The sequence below is a fragment of the Physeter macrocephalus genome, chromosome 9 (assembly GCF_002837175.3).
Source record: "Physeter macrocephalus isolate SW-GA chromosome 9, ASM283717v5, whole genome shotgun sequence".
Lineage (NCBI taxonomy): Eukaryota > Metazoa > Chordata > Mammalia > Artiodactyla > Physeteridae > Physeter > Physeter macrocephalus.
Window position 1 is genome coordinate 55434039 of NC_041222.1, and position 16299 is coordinate 55450337.

The window sequence follows — 16299 nt, forward strand, 5'->3', positions numbered from 1 at the left end:
GCCACTTACGCCTGTATACATGCAATGAGCAAGAATCCATTCAGTGTGGGATGTATCAGACTCCAGTTTCACCTCCTCTAGTAACTGACGGCAGCCCTCAATACTTTTCTGATGAGAGGGTACTTCTTCTCTTGTTGTGTCCTATGGCCTTCTCATACGTGTTTTGGGTCTGGGTTGGTATGACTGCAACTTGCTCCACAGCCCCTATACTGATCAAAGTCGGGTGCTAACCAGAGTTCATCACCCCTGGTGATGAATGTCTCCTGCAATGGATCCCCACCTCTCTAATCTTAGCACCCTATGCAGCCTTTTCAAAATTCTGTTTATTCTTTGGAATCGTTTTGTTGCAGGAGTGTGCATTTCTTATGTATCACCGTTAAGCATGTAATACACACATCCTATGCTTAGGAAACTTCGTGTTACCAGTAATGCAATTCTACGCTTTATGCTAGAAGAGATTACATGGTAATGGCCTAAGTCACTTTCCTTATAATTAGGTATAACTAATTTCAATAATGTATATATATATTTAGTTAATTTAACAAATATACTCTGAGAAGCTATTTTAGATTAGGCTCTGTAATGATGATAAAGATGTAATGTCTGCCCTCAAGAAGCACAGAGGTGACAGGAGAAAGACAATCAAAGTGGTTTCAATACAGCTTCCCATGCGAAATGAGCTCGGGCACCTAAGAGAGACGTTGAACCCAGATGTAAGAGGGCATGGGAGACGGCTTTCTGAAGAGGTCGAAGAATGATGATCATTTCAAACAGTAAGAGTTCCTTGATTTAGGGGGGAAAAAAATCCAATTTATTTCTCTCCCGCTTCTTACCCTCTCACCTAAGTCCCACTGAAGTCTCCACTCACCTACTTCACCATCTTCCTTCTTGGCCCGACATCTTATTTGCACCTAGATTCTCAGTGGGGTTGTGAAGACATTGTTCACTACAGGAAACACCTACATTCTCAGTCCTGAGCCAACTGTTAAGGAGACTGAACTGTGTGTAATGATTCCTATTACTGAATCCAGCATTCCTTGGCCATTCCAAAGCATTGTTGAAAACAAAACAAAAATGTGCTCCAATGTCTTATACCTTAGTGTGCAACACTACAGACTATCTTATGTTTGCTCTGCTGCTCTCAGTAGGATAGAAGTGACACAACTGTCACAGGAAAAAAAAAGAAATCTCATTTTCATTGACTACCTTTCTTTAGCCCCTATACGTAAAGAATGGCATCTTTAAGATTTTCATCACAAAACCTCTTGGTCCGCAAGAGAAAATCAAACTTTAGATATTATTTCATAGTTTAGAGGGATCCAGAAACAGCAAACATTTACTCCACAAACTTTAAAATACCAGAAATGCCACTGGAGCAGTACATGTGTGTGAATGCTTATTTTCCCAAGGCTGAATATTCTGCCAACCGGGGCCTGTCAAAAGAATTTGGAGCAGCTCACTGCAAGACGAAAAACAGACCTTACCTACCCTGGTCCAACCCAGCACAGGAAGTAGCAGGGAAACTTGTATAAAATGAGTCCAAAATTCAGGGAGAGGAAAAGAAGAAAGCTAATCGCCTTACCTAAACTCTGCTGTTAAGTGTAATGTTGCTAGAAAAGTGCTAAATATAGTCCTACCTAAAGAAATGAGTTCTCGTTTATAAGATGTAATTTAAAAAATCATCTCCACACACCTGCCATGTCACTTCATACGCAAAGGAAAACAGATGACTTAAACCGGAAGGAGCAAAATCTCGAAGGTTTTCCCTTGGTATGCATCAAAGGTCTTAAATTTATTCCTAGTCTTCTGGAAGCTAAGAGGAGCTCCTTTTGAAATGCATATGTACCTACCAAGGTGACTTGGGTGCAACTGGATCACAGCTCAGTGGTAATGTCAGGAGCCAAGGAAGGACAATGAGTGCAGTGGTCCAGGGCAGATGAAAAGGGCAATGGCAAATCTTGGGAGATGAGAGAAAAAGCAGAGGTGAAGCACGGGCACAGCTTCTTTTTGAAGATTCTGAGGCTGACTTTGGCGGAGGATAAAACTAAACCAGGATGCTTACGCAGTAGAAAGGGAATAGGTCCACGGCCAGGGAAAGAAGAATCTGTGATAAGAGATGCCAGATGACAATAGACATACGTATATAAGTAATGAATGATTTCATTTATAGAAATTTCTAGAACAGGTGAAGCTAATATAAGGTGGGATTAGAAAACTCTAGAGCTATTCTAATATGGAATATAAATGGAGACGCTAAGAACCTACAAGTAGGCTAACTGTGATATTTTCTAACACAAAAGAAGCACTGAAGCCATAACGGAAAGAACATTTCTTTTGCAACTTTATCTAAGACGAATTGGTCATGCACAATTATTAGAATATTTTGCTAAGTACAGGTACCCTCTAATGATGAGATATAGGTAAGGTCTCTAGGTGCCTCACCCAAAATCCCGTAAGAGGTCTAAGTTCTGTTATTCTACTTTAAAGTCATTTATGAACAATAGTCACAGTCACAAAATGGTTCTACCACCTGTTCTGTCAGCTCGATGAGGTCTCAGCTTTCTCTTATTTAGAGGGCCTCTGAACACATTTTATAAGAAGCTCCATTTGCGGTGACTGTGACAATATTTGAGCCCCAGGATTCTGCTGTTCTTATACATGGATTCAAATAAGAATGTTCTGACTCAGTGGCACCAGATTCCAGGGGTGCTAGTAAGAATTATTTCCTGGTAGTTCTAAGGAGTAGATGAGATTGGAGGTCCCTATCACTGAATCTTGACAGGACTCTGAATTCTTAGGTAGGTCCTTTTCCCAGTGTTCTATAAAATGCCTCTCTCACTGCTTCCCCCCATTGGCCACTTTTAAAGGAATGCTTCCTCTGAACCTATCACAACTATATCGTATAGCCCTTTTCAATGACCTACTAGCATGTGTCTTTCCTTAGTTGTGATTATTGCTAAAATTTTGCACTTATTGTATGACTTTTTTATTAATATCTCCCGTCCCCAATAAACTGTAATCTTCTGGTAGCAGGGATGTGCCTATTTTTGCTAATTAGTATATTTCGGAGTGCTCAGCACATTTATTTTTGTTTGTTATGTTTATTACTATTATTTCATTATATTTAATTTGTTTCAGTTAATTTGTTTAAGAAATATAAGTAAATGAATATATGAAACACATGAATAAATAAAAAATAACGAATGAACAAATGAGTGAGCGAGTGAATGAATGACTGATCTCAAGTCACATGGTCCCAAGGAGATTAAAAGTCTCTATCTTCTGCCTGAGGGAAGGGATGAGTCAGCCCTTGGGTTCCCGGCACACAAGTCACAACAGAGAAACAAGGCCACCAGAGAGCAGGTTTATGAAGGAGTAGCACTAATGATGGCATCCAAGCTGATGAGGGCAATTGGCAGGAATGCCAATGCACAGCACCACCACCAGAGGGCTGTCTGTATCTGGGAGAGAAAATGCCTGACATCTGACATGTTGGTCAAGTGGAAGAGGTGCTTCCCTCAGTTGGTGAGTTCCCTAGGTGCTAAAATTCCAAGAATTACTTAGTAGAGACTCAGCCAAAGACACATACTTTGCCTCATCACTATATTGTGCTATATGCACAGTTAATTACTATATCCATTTCATTTATTGAGTTGCACTTCAAAGCAGGAATTTCCAAATCACAGTCAACAAGGAGAGTGAAACTGAATAGTACAGATAAGAGAAGTAAAGTGGATAAAACTCTAGGCCCTCTGCTTCAAACAGAAGAGTTGCATTCTCATCAGTCTTACATTTTGAGCATTTATATTTTGATGTGTAATACTTCCAACAGAATGTAAGCTCCAAGTAACAAAAACTTTTGTCTATTTTGCTTAATGCTGGTCCTCCAACACACAAAGTAGTGTCTGGTGCATTGAGAACATTCAATCAGTTTTTGTTGAACACAAAGACAAGGTTTTATTTAAGAAAGAATTTCACTATTTCTTAATATAAAGGTTTGTTAATAAAAATATTTCCAAAGAAAATAGCTCATCATTTCTTAAAGCACTGGTCTTCAAGTAGATTTATGTTTATCATTCTCACCACCAATTTTTAAGGACCCAAATATAGTCACTGTTAATCAGTATAGCAGAATGCATTAACAAAATCCATCTTCACAGTGTTTAGAATACCAATGTCCTTTGCCTTTAGTTTCATCTTTCTGAATTGTTAAAGATCATCTTCTCCTACATGGTCTAAATTACTGTGTGCATGCTAGCATCAATTTTTAAATGTGAACTTTCACATTTCCTACTAATTTGTAGAGTTAAGTAACCTTGATGGTTCATTTTCTGGTATTTATTTGAATATCTGTATGAAATAATTCCATCTGAATATAACAATATGTTGTATGAGCTAACAATAGTACAGAGGAGACAAAGAAGGCATCTACTGAATAAAATATATATGGAAGACCTGTTTAATTAAATCTCTAATGCAATTTTATCACCTACACAGAATAATACTAGATTTACCAGATATTAATATCTAAGCCAAATAAAATTTCCAAGTTTGGCTCAATGGATACTTCTGTGTCAGAGGAAGGAAGGGCGTCTGAAAGACTGCTCAGTTTTTTTTGCACTGCTAGAGGCAATGACGGTATTTAAAGGAGGTAAAGTATATTCACTTTCCACTTAATAATAGCTAGAATTGAAGTGATTAGTGATTTTCTAATTTCTAAATACTCATGTTCCAGTTTCATTTTTCTCTTAAAAAAGTTTCCAAACATATGAAAGTAATAAATAGCATTACATATTCCTTGCTGATGCTTAATTTGATGAGAAATGCCCATTGCTAGATCACACTTCTGAAAACCAAGATGTGTAACTGGCTCAGCGTGCTACTTAATAAATGCAATCAAGTCAAGAAATGTATACCCCAAATTCACAGTTCACAACCACCCAGAAACTTAATGGAATATCCCTATAAGTAAGTAAAAATAAAAAAGAAAGGATTGTAGGGAGATGGTGGCATAAGTGTCATAGTTTACTGTTGTTGTTTATTTCTTTAGTCTTTCCTGCATTAAAACAGAGTGAATATGATAGAAAAAAATTCCATGGTCAACATCTACAACAAACTTAGGTGACAAGGAATCACCACAGACACCAAAATACAAACAGAAGGGGACAAACCACCAAAAGACATAAGACAGAGTATCAGTGACTATGCAAAAGGAAGCAAACAGAAGGCAAGGAACTTTTAACAGGCCTGAGAGTCAGAGAAATGTCAAAACACCATCCAGTACTAATGGAATCTCATGCGCCATTCTGAGAAGATCAGAAAGAGAGGATAGTAAGGCTCTTACTTGATGGTTAGAGCAAGGGGGCTTTGAGAAGTTCTGACAGGTAGTCTGAGACTGGACCTGATAGAGTCCTAAAACCAATAAACTGTCACACTCCACCAGGATAACGCCCCTTACTCTGAAAAACTGCCAGGAACAAAATTCAAAGTAAGTGTTACAGGGATGATAATGGCAAAAAGGGAAAATAAAATCCAAATAGGGTAGTAGAAAAGGAAGATTTCAGAAAACAGAAGGCTGTATTTTATCACTCTGTGGATAGGAACTCTAGAACTGCTACGTTGATCATGTAATTTGAACTTGGGCTGGCTCAAGTTGTAATGTGCTATATTTGTAAAATAAAAGTTTGCTTTAATGACTTAGTATGGAAAAAATTAATATAAAATATTTAATTAATTTTATATTTGATTTATATTGAATTGTCATATTAACAAGTTTTATATTGATAATATGTTGCTTTTAATAATTTTATTTTGATGTTATCTCACATAATAAATTCTTTTAATATTTAATTAATTTTATATAATGTTCACATGCTAATATTATAGATATACTGGGTAAGATTAAAATTATCAAAATTAATTTCACCTATTTATTTTCAATTTTTTTAATATGGGTACTTGAACATATCTAATTATGTACGTGCTTCATTCTAACTGAAGCACAAGAAAACAAACAAATGAGAGAGAGATGGAGTGAAAGCCCATAGAATTCAAGTAGTATGAGAGACATTGATCAATAACAATGTATAGACCATGGTTGGGTCACAATACAAATAAAGATCATTTAAAAGCAACGTGGAAATGTAAACTCTGATTAAATTTTTGACATTAAGGGAGCTTGATCACTATTGTGGTGATGACTGTAGAAAGAATTCTTATCTTCTAGACATACATATGGAAATATTTGTAGATGAAATGATTTATCAAGAGAAGGTTGAGAGAAGGAGATGGAAGTTTTGAAGAAACCAGACTGGCCATGAGATGATCATGTTGAAGGAGTGGTGGTAAGTACAGAGGGTTTCACTCTACTCTTCTAATTTGAATGATGTTTGAAATTTTTCATAATAACAAGGTAAAAACCAAAGGATAAGAAACAAATCTATTTCTATTATGGATTAAAAAACACTTATCAGAAATAAAGGTGGCTCTAGACGGTGCAAAATAAAGAAGAAGTCTCCTTTCCTGTAACATTAGTACTAAGATGAGAATTGCAGGAGGTTTCACTGTAGCTGGTCAGTTTTTCCACTTACGAATATTCCAAATCTTTATAAACCATCTGGAGAGCCAGGGTTTGGCTAAATTTCCATTCCGTTATAATAATGAGACATTTATTGAGAAAGAATGTCAGAGAAAACAACTTTCAACGTGGCTATAGCATATACCAAAAACTGAAACACTCAAAGCCATCTTCATCCCAGCTTACAAAAAACAAACTCATAAAATAATGTATCAACAAAGTCCAATTATTCTAATCACACAGCACAGTGTAAAACCAAAATTATTGCTCTGACTACATCCTGTTTATAAGGTTACACTATAATATTGCCAACTATGTACTTTTTAGTAATTAGATAAACCAAAAAGGAATATTAGCAATAATAAATCATTTTTTATATTCAGCAATACATATAGAAGGAAATGGAAATAAAACAATCTAGGAAACAGTATTTTGAAAATAGAGGCATTTTATGAAAGACTCTAATAAACAGTGAATTTCAACGTTTTTGCCCTTTCTAGTTTGCTCTCAGTCTTTCTGGATTTCATTTTTGTCTACAAGTCTATATAAATTTCACAAAATTTCTAATATAGATGCTCTTGGTGTTATAAACTTTGGGTCAAATAGCCTAATCTGTTCTGGTCTCTCTCTGTATTACAACTACCTCCGTTCTAAAAACAGACTCGGGCCACCAAATAATCAGGAACAGGAAAGAAGAATAGGAAAGACATGGATGTAAAAGTAATATTTTAGGGCCCATTTGGTCAGACGATATGCTGCCATGTTCCTCATGTAATGTTATATACATCAGTCTCATTTTAACAACCCTGTAAAGCATATAAATATTTGTGTTTTACTGGCAAGGAAATTGTAGAATAATGTTCTCTTGGTATTTCAATTAAACTTAACAAACCTTTCTTGAGTTTGAGTACTTACTATTTGTGGGCACTGCTGACATGCTAAAGATTCAGAGAATATGATATTATACCTGCCCTCAATTTGCTCATGGTTTACTAGGGAAGACAAACCAAAGAGGAAGGATTAGAAAATACCACACAGTAAGTCTTAGGGAAGCACAGACGCTTTCTAGCCCTTTCTGGGACCAGGAAGTCTTCTGAGATAAGGTGAGATGTCCAGCTATACTACAGAGAAGCAGGCATGGAGTCTCCTGACAGAGAAGGGGCAATGACCCGACTAAGCAAAAAGAACAGTGTCTCCTTCCCTGTAAGGAAAGAAATAGATGGAAATAAACTACAACATTCAGGGCAAGGACCCAAGGGGAAGAGTGGAAAATAGACAGAGAATATAAAACAAGAAAATATAGATGAAGAAATAAAGATAGAGAAAGCTCAGAAAAGAGAGTCCCTTATGCTCATCTCCTGTATATTTGGTACAGCCTGATTTTTGAATCAAAGGGAAAACTTTAAAAAACTCATATGCACCAACCCCTGGCTTCCTGAAGTGTGCTTGATCACTGAATAATAAGCTGTTTTTATAATAAGCAATATTTCTCCATCCTTCCAAACATTATGGCCATAGCCAGGGTGTTATGTAATCAGGAAAGAGATGAAAGAACTGCTTCCTCGGTGTTGAATTCCCCCACGGTGTACAATGTTCTCCTGCGCATTCTCTACGTGCATGGAGGACAGACGCCTTCCTTGTTCTCACTGCAAGTGTTTCATGGCATCTATGTGCATTTCCATATTATAAGCTCCACATCAAGTGAATAAAACAGTCCCCTATTGGCTGACAGTTGTTTCTACCAATCTACTGGTCTCAAGTACCTTCTGCAAAATGCTAGAGGAATGATGCAGTAGTGAAAAGAATGATTTCAATATTAGAGCAAGTGCAGTTGTCACTGCCAACTTGACTCGATTTAATAAAAATGGAAAGAAAAGCTGTTGGCTGAGAGGCCAGATAAGAACATTTCAGAGAAGGCTGAGCCACGCCGGAGCTTCCTGTGAGTAAGATGGGCACAGAGAACAGTTCTGCTGGGACCCACATGTGCAGCTCTGGCTCATGGAAAGCCACGCATGCTTTTGGTAAGAGCCAATGGAAAAAGAGCAAAGCAAGTCTGACAGCATGCATGTTCCTATTCTCTCTTAAAAAACGCACTGGGTTTCACAGACTTAGCTCCATCGTTTGGAGTTAGAGTCTGGGATGCTGTAATTTTTAAGCCAAGGCACAGAGGATCATCAAGTGAAATACATTTCCACGTAATGAGATATTAATGAAGGAGAATCAGCACAGTTAATATCCCTGAGTTCTAAGACACAATGTTGTTCTGTGAGTTTGTTTTCAATTGGGTTACCAAGTGTTAATCAACAACATGTTAGCATCCTGTAAGGAGCAGAGATTCAGTGAAAGTGATATCAAAGTTGTTTGATTTCTTTCCTCTTCTCAGACAGGAAGGCAGTGGACAAACGGGAGCCCTGACCAAGCACAGTGTCCCTGAGACCAACGGGAATGGGACTGTTGCCTGCCAGTGTCAGGGTGTGGTGTCAAGGCGTGAGTTCCCAGACCTGTCATTCTCTCAGGGTGTGTTGGTCAGAGTCAGGAAAACAGTCTGCATTCCAGTTGAGGGCGTATGGTGGTAGTGGTTGAGGGGTATGGGGATAACAAGCCAAACATAACAGAAAACCAAGACAGCTAACAAAGATGAAAGTTTGAAGCCAACAGTGGTTAACAGGCTTTGGAGACATTTCTGAGATGAAGAACAAATGTCTAATTGCGTGTAGTTTTGACGGATGCACTGAGAGCTTATGCCTCCAAAGAGCAAAACAAATTCAGCTGACCATGATTTAAACTAACATTCTCACATGACAAGAATTCTGGAAGTCGGCAGAATTCTGGTTTTGGTTGAGCTGCTCAGACATGGAGGACGTCCAGGTCCCTGTCCTGTATTCTCCCCTTGACATTCTTCTCATGGTTGCAGATTACTGCAGCAGCAATGGTCACAAAGCCGGACAATGAGATAGTCCACAGCAGAGCATTTACCCACACTCCACTCCCGCAAGTTAAGAAAGAATAAAACCTTTCTCAGAAATGTACAACTCATCTACAAACCCAGGGTCTAGGGAGAACAACTCAATCTTGTTTGCCTGGGACTTCCTTAGTTTTGGCAGTGAAAGTACCACGTCTGGGGTACCTTCTCAGTCCCGGGCAATCAGGGATGGCTGGTCACTGTATTAGAGTCACATGGCCATCTTTGATTAGCTTTCTTGAGATGAAGCACGCTCTACCCTATACCTGAACTAGTGTCTCTTAACTACAGAGAGGGAAGTATGGGCTTTCATTATGACAGATTCTCTCTACCTTGGTTGTGCTTTAGAGTAATTTGGGGAACTTTTAAAAAGTGCCCATGTCTGAGCCCTACTCATTGTGATTATAACAATCGGGGTATTTCTTGAGCATTAATACATCTAAAAAACTACCCAGGTGATTCTAATGTGCAGCCATGGCTGAGGAGTATACTACTAGAGAAGTCAAATAATGGGATCAACCAGTGAACACCTAATAAAACAACCATGGAACACAGAATATAGTTTAACATGACTGGCAACATAATGAATCTTCAAATCAATGTGGTGCTTTAGTTTTCTAAAAATGTTTGTAATCTGTTTTTCACTGACACTCAAAGGTAAGCAAGGTAGATGTTATTTCCATTTCCATATTAGAAAGCGGAAGTTCAAAAATGTTGTTACTCACCCTTGAGAGATCTCCCTCTGTTATATCACATTTAATGTGATTGCCAAATTTCCATTTTTCAGGGCAAGTACACTAAACACCGAGGTACATGCTTGAAAACACTCTGATGTATATAATAATCACTCACAACCTTTCATGTAACTATCATGTCTATATTGATGGTAGAACAGATTTAACTCAGTGTGTCCTAACCAAAATTATTTTTGCACAAGCAAACCCTAAAATATTCTATCATGAGTTGTGGGAATGAGGTAAAAGAGAAAAGGGTAGAAAAAAAAGAGAATCGAACTAAAGTGTTGTTATTCTACATTGGTGAGGGAAGGGATGAATGGAGAGGAAGGAAGCTGTTATGTGCATTATACGTTTGCCACTTCATCTCTGAGTTGATTGCTGAGTTGTCACTTAGACTGGTAGACCAACTACAGAGTCCTTTCCATTTATAACAAGTAGGTAATTTCTTTGCTTACTTTGCCTTTCCCTCCTTACCTATCCCTGTCCCAAGTGCTCCTTGGATTTCTCTATTAGCATTACTACTGCTCCTGGCTGGGGCTGAGTGAAAAGTTGCCCTTGAACATGAGAGTGTGGGGTGTTGGAGGTGAGAAATGTAATTTGTGATGCTAAGAACAAATGTGTACATTCTCTGGTAGGATCCTGGTCTCCAGTCTCTCTCTCATCTTTAATCTTCCAGGCAGAAGGAATATGTTAATCCTTATAGAAAGAGCCAAAGGGAATTACATGAGTCTGGGTTTCACATGGAGAATTGGACTAGATGTGGTGAAAGTGTGGCCACCATAGTCTGTGAAGTAAGAGTAAGTGACAGACATTTATTCAGAACTCAGAGAGAGCAACATAGCCAGGGAGAGAATCCATATAGTGGTTTGGCAAAAGGCTATAGCTGTAAAAGTGTTCTAAGCACCAGATCTGGGAAGTGAGACTAGACCACAAATGGAAATATCAGCTACAATTTGGGATGTAAAGTGTGTGATGGGTCAGTGGTTAACAATAACGATACAACAAACTTTTACCAAGGACGATGTGCCAGGCACTAAGCTAAAAACCTCAAATAAATTATTTCACTTAATTCTTACAATATCCTCATGAAATTGATTTATGTTCCATATAACAGATGGCAAACTGAGACTCTGGTGAAGTAGAGTGAGCTGCCCGGTATCACATGACCAGTAAGTGGTAAATCAAGGATACACATTCAGGCCTTTGATTTCGTAACATTACAGAGGTCAAAGGGCATTTCAGGAGCTTGTGGTGGTTCCTTCTCCACTTTCTCCTCACCAGACCTTCCCCCCAAACTCAGGTCTGTTCCTTCATTCTTTTGAGTTCCCAGGAAGGAGCCAGGCATCATGCAAGTTTAGATGGTTGGCCACGCTTCAGTATGGGAGTTTGTAATGACCAGACAGGAGAGGTGATGTCTCTCTGAAGATATCCCTGCCCCACCTTCTCACTCTCTGCTAGGTAACAGACATCCGCGGCAGGGTAAAATTTACCAAGCAATTAGAAGAGACTAGCATAAAGGTGAAAGGGTAACTTGGCCCCCACCAACCTCTCCAAGAAGGTCTGAGTTTCTGATTTCTCTCAGGGGTTAGTAATGGCTTTTGTGCTGCCTGGGCTAGATACCTGTTGTCCAACCTTATCAAGGCTCTTTGGTGAGAAGAGAACTTAGCTGTGTAGTCCTCGGAGGAAAGAGAAGGGGACTGGGTTGAAAGAGGGAGTTGCCCAGATGTAGCAGTGGCTCCTGGGACTGGAAGAAAGGCATGTAGTGATGGGTTCTATAAAGGGCTGTGGCCTATGTGGAGGTCCCCAAGGAGACAGCAGGACTTCTGATGGGGAGAGCTGATGTGTTTCCAGAGGTGAGGGCTGCTAAACATCCAGCACCACAGCCTTGAGAGTTTCAGCCAGTGACGCTGGGACCACATTGGCAGAGAGGCTGTGGCATTACCTGCCTGTGAATGGACCATGTCTTGTACAATGAGCCTCTTAGTGGCAACCTTGAAGGACCAAAGACCAGAGGCTGTTTCCTAAGCTGTCTTTTTTTCCTCTGAGAATGTATAGTACACTTAAGAGGGAAAAGAGCCTCCAGCGATAAATTAGGTGTCATCCCATCCTTGTAAATGGGGGCTTAGAGTCAGATATAATTTAATTTATAAAAATTAAACATAATTTTACTTGCACCTGACACTTTTGAAACAAATTATGGCTTTAACATTGATTATTCTATTTTATATTTGCAAATGTTTTAAGTATTTATTGTAGTTAAATCCTCTTGTACAGAAGGGGAAACTGAGACCAGTGAGGTTAATATCTATGTTTAGCGCACTAGCATAGAGGAAAGAACCATAAACAGGATCCACAGGTACTATGAGGCATCATTTGGTTGTAGTAACAAAAAAATACAATTCAACATTGACCTGGGGATGTGCACCGGAACCGACCTTGGACCTGGGCAGATGTTGGATGGGGTCCCCGGGTCACTCGCCAGAAGCCTGAGTCACTGCCTGGGGTATTCGGCCTCCTGGAAGGCTCTAGATTTTCGGCTCTAGCATGTGCAGCTGACTCCCCATTCCGGCCTTGGGTGGTACCACCCAAGCACAGCCTTTGGACCAGAGCCCATCCCTGCATCTGTCTTCGAGTCACGGAAACATTGTGACCCTCAGGTAGTGGTGAGGGTTAGAGGGGAATTGGGGTTTGCTTGATAGGTGGCATGAACCAGACTCCTTATGGACAGGCGGCCTCTGGCACCTGGGACAACCAAGTTTTCTCATCTCAGGACTCCCCTGCTGCTTGGTAGACCTCGCGAGATCCCGCAAGATGAGGCTCGGCTGACCCCACCCGGCCCATCCTCTCCTGCCTGTCTACCTGGAACCACACTTACTGCCCCCCACACACTTGAAGCCACATAGTGCACCCTGCGGCCTCCAGCTGTGCCCTTTGCCTGCCAGGTGTTAAAATTAAATACAAGAGACCAGACTCAAAAATTCCCTGAGCAGACAAAAACATTTAAACCAGGTAAGTGAAACTTAATTTAGCTTTTCTTGCAAAACAAGTGAAACGTAACCTGGCCTGCTTTTTAGGCTTCTTCTTGTAAATGCCTTCTATAAGCATAAAGGAAACTTAAGCCATCTTCCTAAGAATATAAGGTAATAAATTTTAACCAATCCCTGGTCATCTGGAAACCCCCCTTTATAATAACCAATCATCATAAAGTGAAGCAACTTCCTCATTTTCACTTTATAAGCCATCCTGTAATATCATGCCTCTGAGCTTCATAGCAGTATTTGAATTTAAAAGCTCCCAGTTGGACAGGTGTTCTTATATTCATAATAAACTCTCACTAAGTACTAAAAACAAACAAACAAACAGCTTAAACCAAAAAGGAAATTCATTGATTAATGTAACAAAGTCTGGGGGCAAAGTTGGCCTTTAGCAGAGGGACTCAACTGATGTCATCAGAAATGAGTTTCTCTCTACTTGTGCGTTCTCTGTCTCCTGTTCTGACGTTATTCTCAGATTTTATGTGGTAGCAGGATGGCTGCCGACAAGGTCAGGGCTGTATTCTTCCAGGTTCGAGTGCAGTTGAAAATGGGGCACCTCTCTCACAATACCTCTTGCAAAGGCCTCATTGGCTCTTGGTTGGGTCACTGAACCAATCACTCTGACCAGGTTAATGGAATTCTCCTTTTGGCTAGAACTGAGCCCCAGGATACCCTGAGTGTAGGAATGTTTGGAGACTACAATTCCACGTGCACATGGGCTGAAGCTGAAGGGGAAAGTAGAGGGACTCTTCTACAAGGGTGAATAAATGCAAAGATGTCCACCTCAGCCTCTCTCACTGTCCACTTCTTACCTCCTGGCCTAGAGCCACAAGATCGGCCCTTGAGGCTCTGAAATTTAAATTGACAATTATGTGTATAATAGGCTGCATAATGACTTCCCCAGATATAACCAGGTCCAGATTCCTGGAAGCTGTGAATGTTTTCTTATATGGCAAAAAAGTGCTTTGCTGGTATGACTAAGTTAAGGATCTTGAGATGAAGAGATTATCCTGGATTACCTAGGTGAATCCTAAATTCAATCCCAAGTGTCCTTATAAACAGGATTTGAATCTGTAAATTGTTTTAGTGAGGGCAGCCCAATCCTAGTTCCTTCCCTAGTCTGCCATTCTCTCCTCAGTCACCATCTGTCAAAGGGTTGACTCCACAGTGAGTCACCAAGCTCTTTGGAAGAAACCCTCAAGTAGAACAGGAAGACAGGTGATCGCAAAAAACTGCAGTCCTTGCCCTGGATAGCCCTCCATCTGCCCCGTCACCTGGGGGAAAGAAGCAGCAGAGAGCCCTGAAATGGTCCCTCTGTGATACTTGGCCCTGGATTCACAGACCTTTCTCAGGGGAGGAAAGCAGATTTTTCACACCCTCACACCCATCACTGTTGCCAAAACACGACACAGTGGGACTATTCTGGGGGACAACAGAAGCAGTTCAGAGCTGCTTACTAGTCAAGCAGTAACCGGAAATGAGCCAAAGGATGAGAATCAGTTATATCCCAGGAGAATCTGACAATAGAATAGCAATGTTCCCAGAGCATAAGGATGTGAGAGATGAAACGAAGAATTCCTCCAAGGGTCAAAGGGTCAAGGGAGATAGTCAAGGCTGAGGAGTTCCCAGCTCCTCAAACACAGTTGAGACATCCTGAGAGCCAGTGAACCAGGAAACTCCCAAAAATCTAAATGGAAATCTGAATACTCTAGTGACTCAGGAGTTCAAAAAATGGTCCCTTCTACCTCGAAGATCCAGCAAAGCCATTTCTTACAGAATATCTTTCTGAGAAGTTAAAGCTGTCACTGGAGGTCCAGCTGTACAGACAGCCACCAGCCATACCTTTGAAGAGACCCCCTGCTTTAGTCCCCCTGGGACTTGGCAATTTCCCAGATTGTTGTATGCCCTTGTGGAGGCCAGCAGGGCGCATTGCTGAACACCAGGAGCCCTGGATTCCTAAAGTTTCAGGCTTCGTGGAAGAGCCAGGAAAATTTAGAGCCAACTGATAAAAGGGAGGCCCCAGAAGAACCAAATCAGGAGAACATAAGGGAGCTGATGCAGGATTGAGATCCTCCTGCCCCAGAGTGAAGAGCCGCCCTGCCCAGTGCATGGGGTCAACATGCACTCATGTCCAATTCTGTCCCGGTACCCGACAGGGAAGAACAGACTCCTCCAAAATGTAACTTCAAAAGAAAGGGGCATATGTTTCAGTAACTTTGTTGCATGAATAATGTCAAAGGGCAGGAAGGTTCACTGCACAAAGCAGGCCCTGTTGAAAGCAGAGCTATCTTGATAGATAGAGGGTAATCTGAACTGCAGGAGCACCGGGCAGCCAATGGTCTTACCATGGAAGAGAAACTGGGATTAGATGTTGACTTTGTGCATGGGTGGAAAGTTAGTTCAAGAGGGAACTCCAGGCACAAGCAGAGCTGTAACTGGACATTTCTGTAATGTGAGGACTCCTTTCCACCTAAGCAAAGCTGCAATTATGCCTTCCCTTTTGCTCTGGAGAGAGACATTATCTCTACCTCCCAAGGCTATTCGTCATTCAAATATCCTTGAAAAGATGGTCTGGAATAATTTAAGTCAGGGTCTCAGTATAAGAGATGCAGAAACATGAGAAATATGTGGAAAGGTGTCTTCCAGCAACAGTGGGAAATGAACCTTTATTTCTCCTTCAACTTGATACTTCACTTTATTCATCCATGCAGTGGAATTAGAAGGATTCAATTATATAGATTGATTAAATAGTCCTCAAATATTCTCTTTAAATGAATGTTCTTTTGATTATTATTGAATATGATGCTTTAAATTGATTCTTTTAAGAATTATAATTATTGGGTGAAGTCTGTCCATGTCCTTTGTTACTTATCGGTTCCAATCTTAGGTTAGAATGTGCTGCTTGGTCTTAAAACTACAATCCTAAACCCCCAAAATAAGGTCTAGTGCTGGTTGAAGCTGACCAGGCTGAGTCTGAGCCACTGCTGT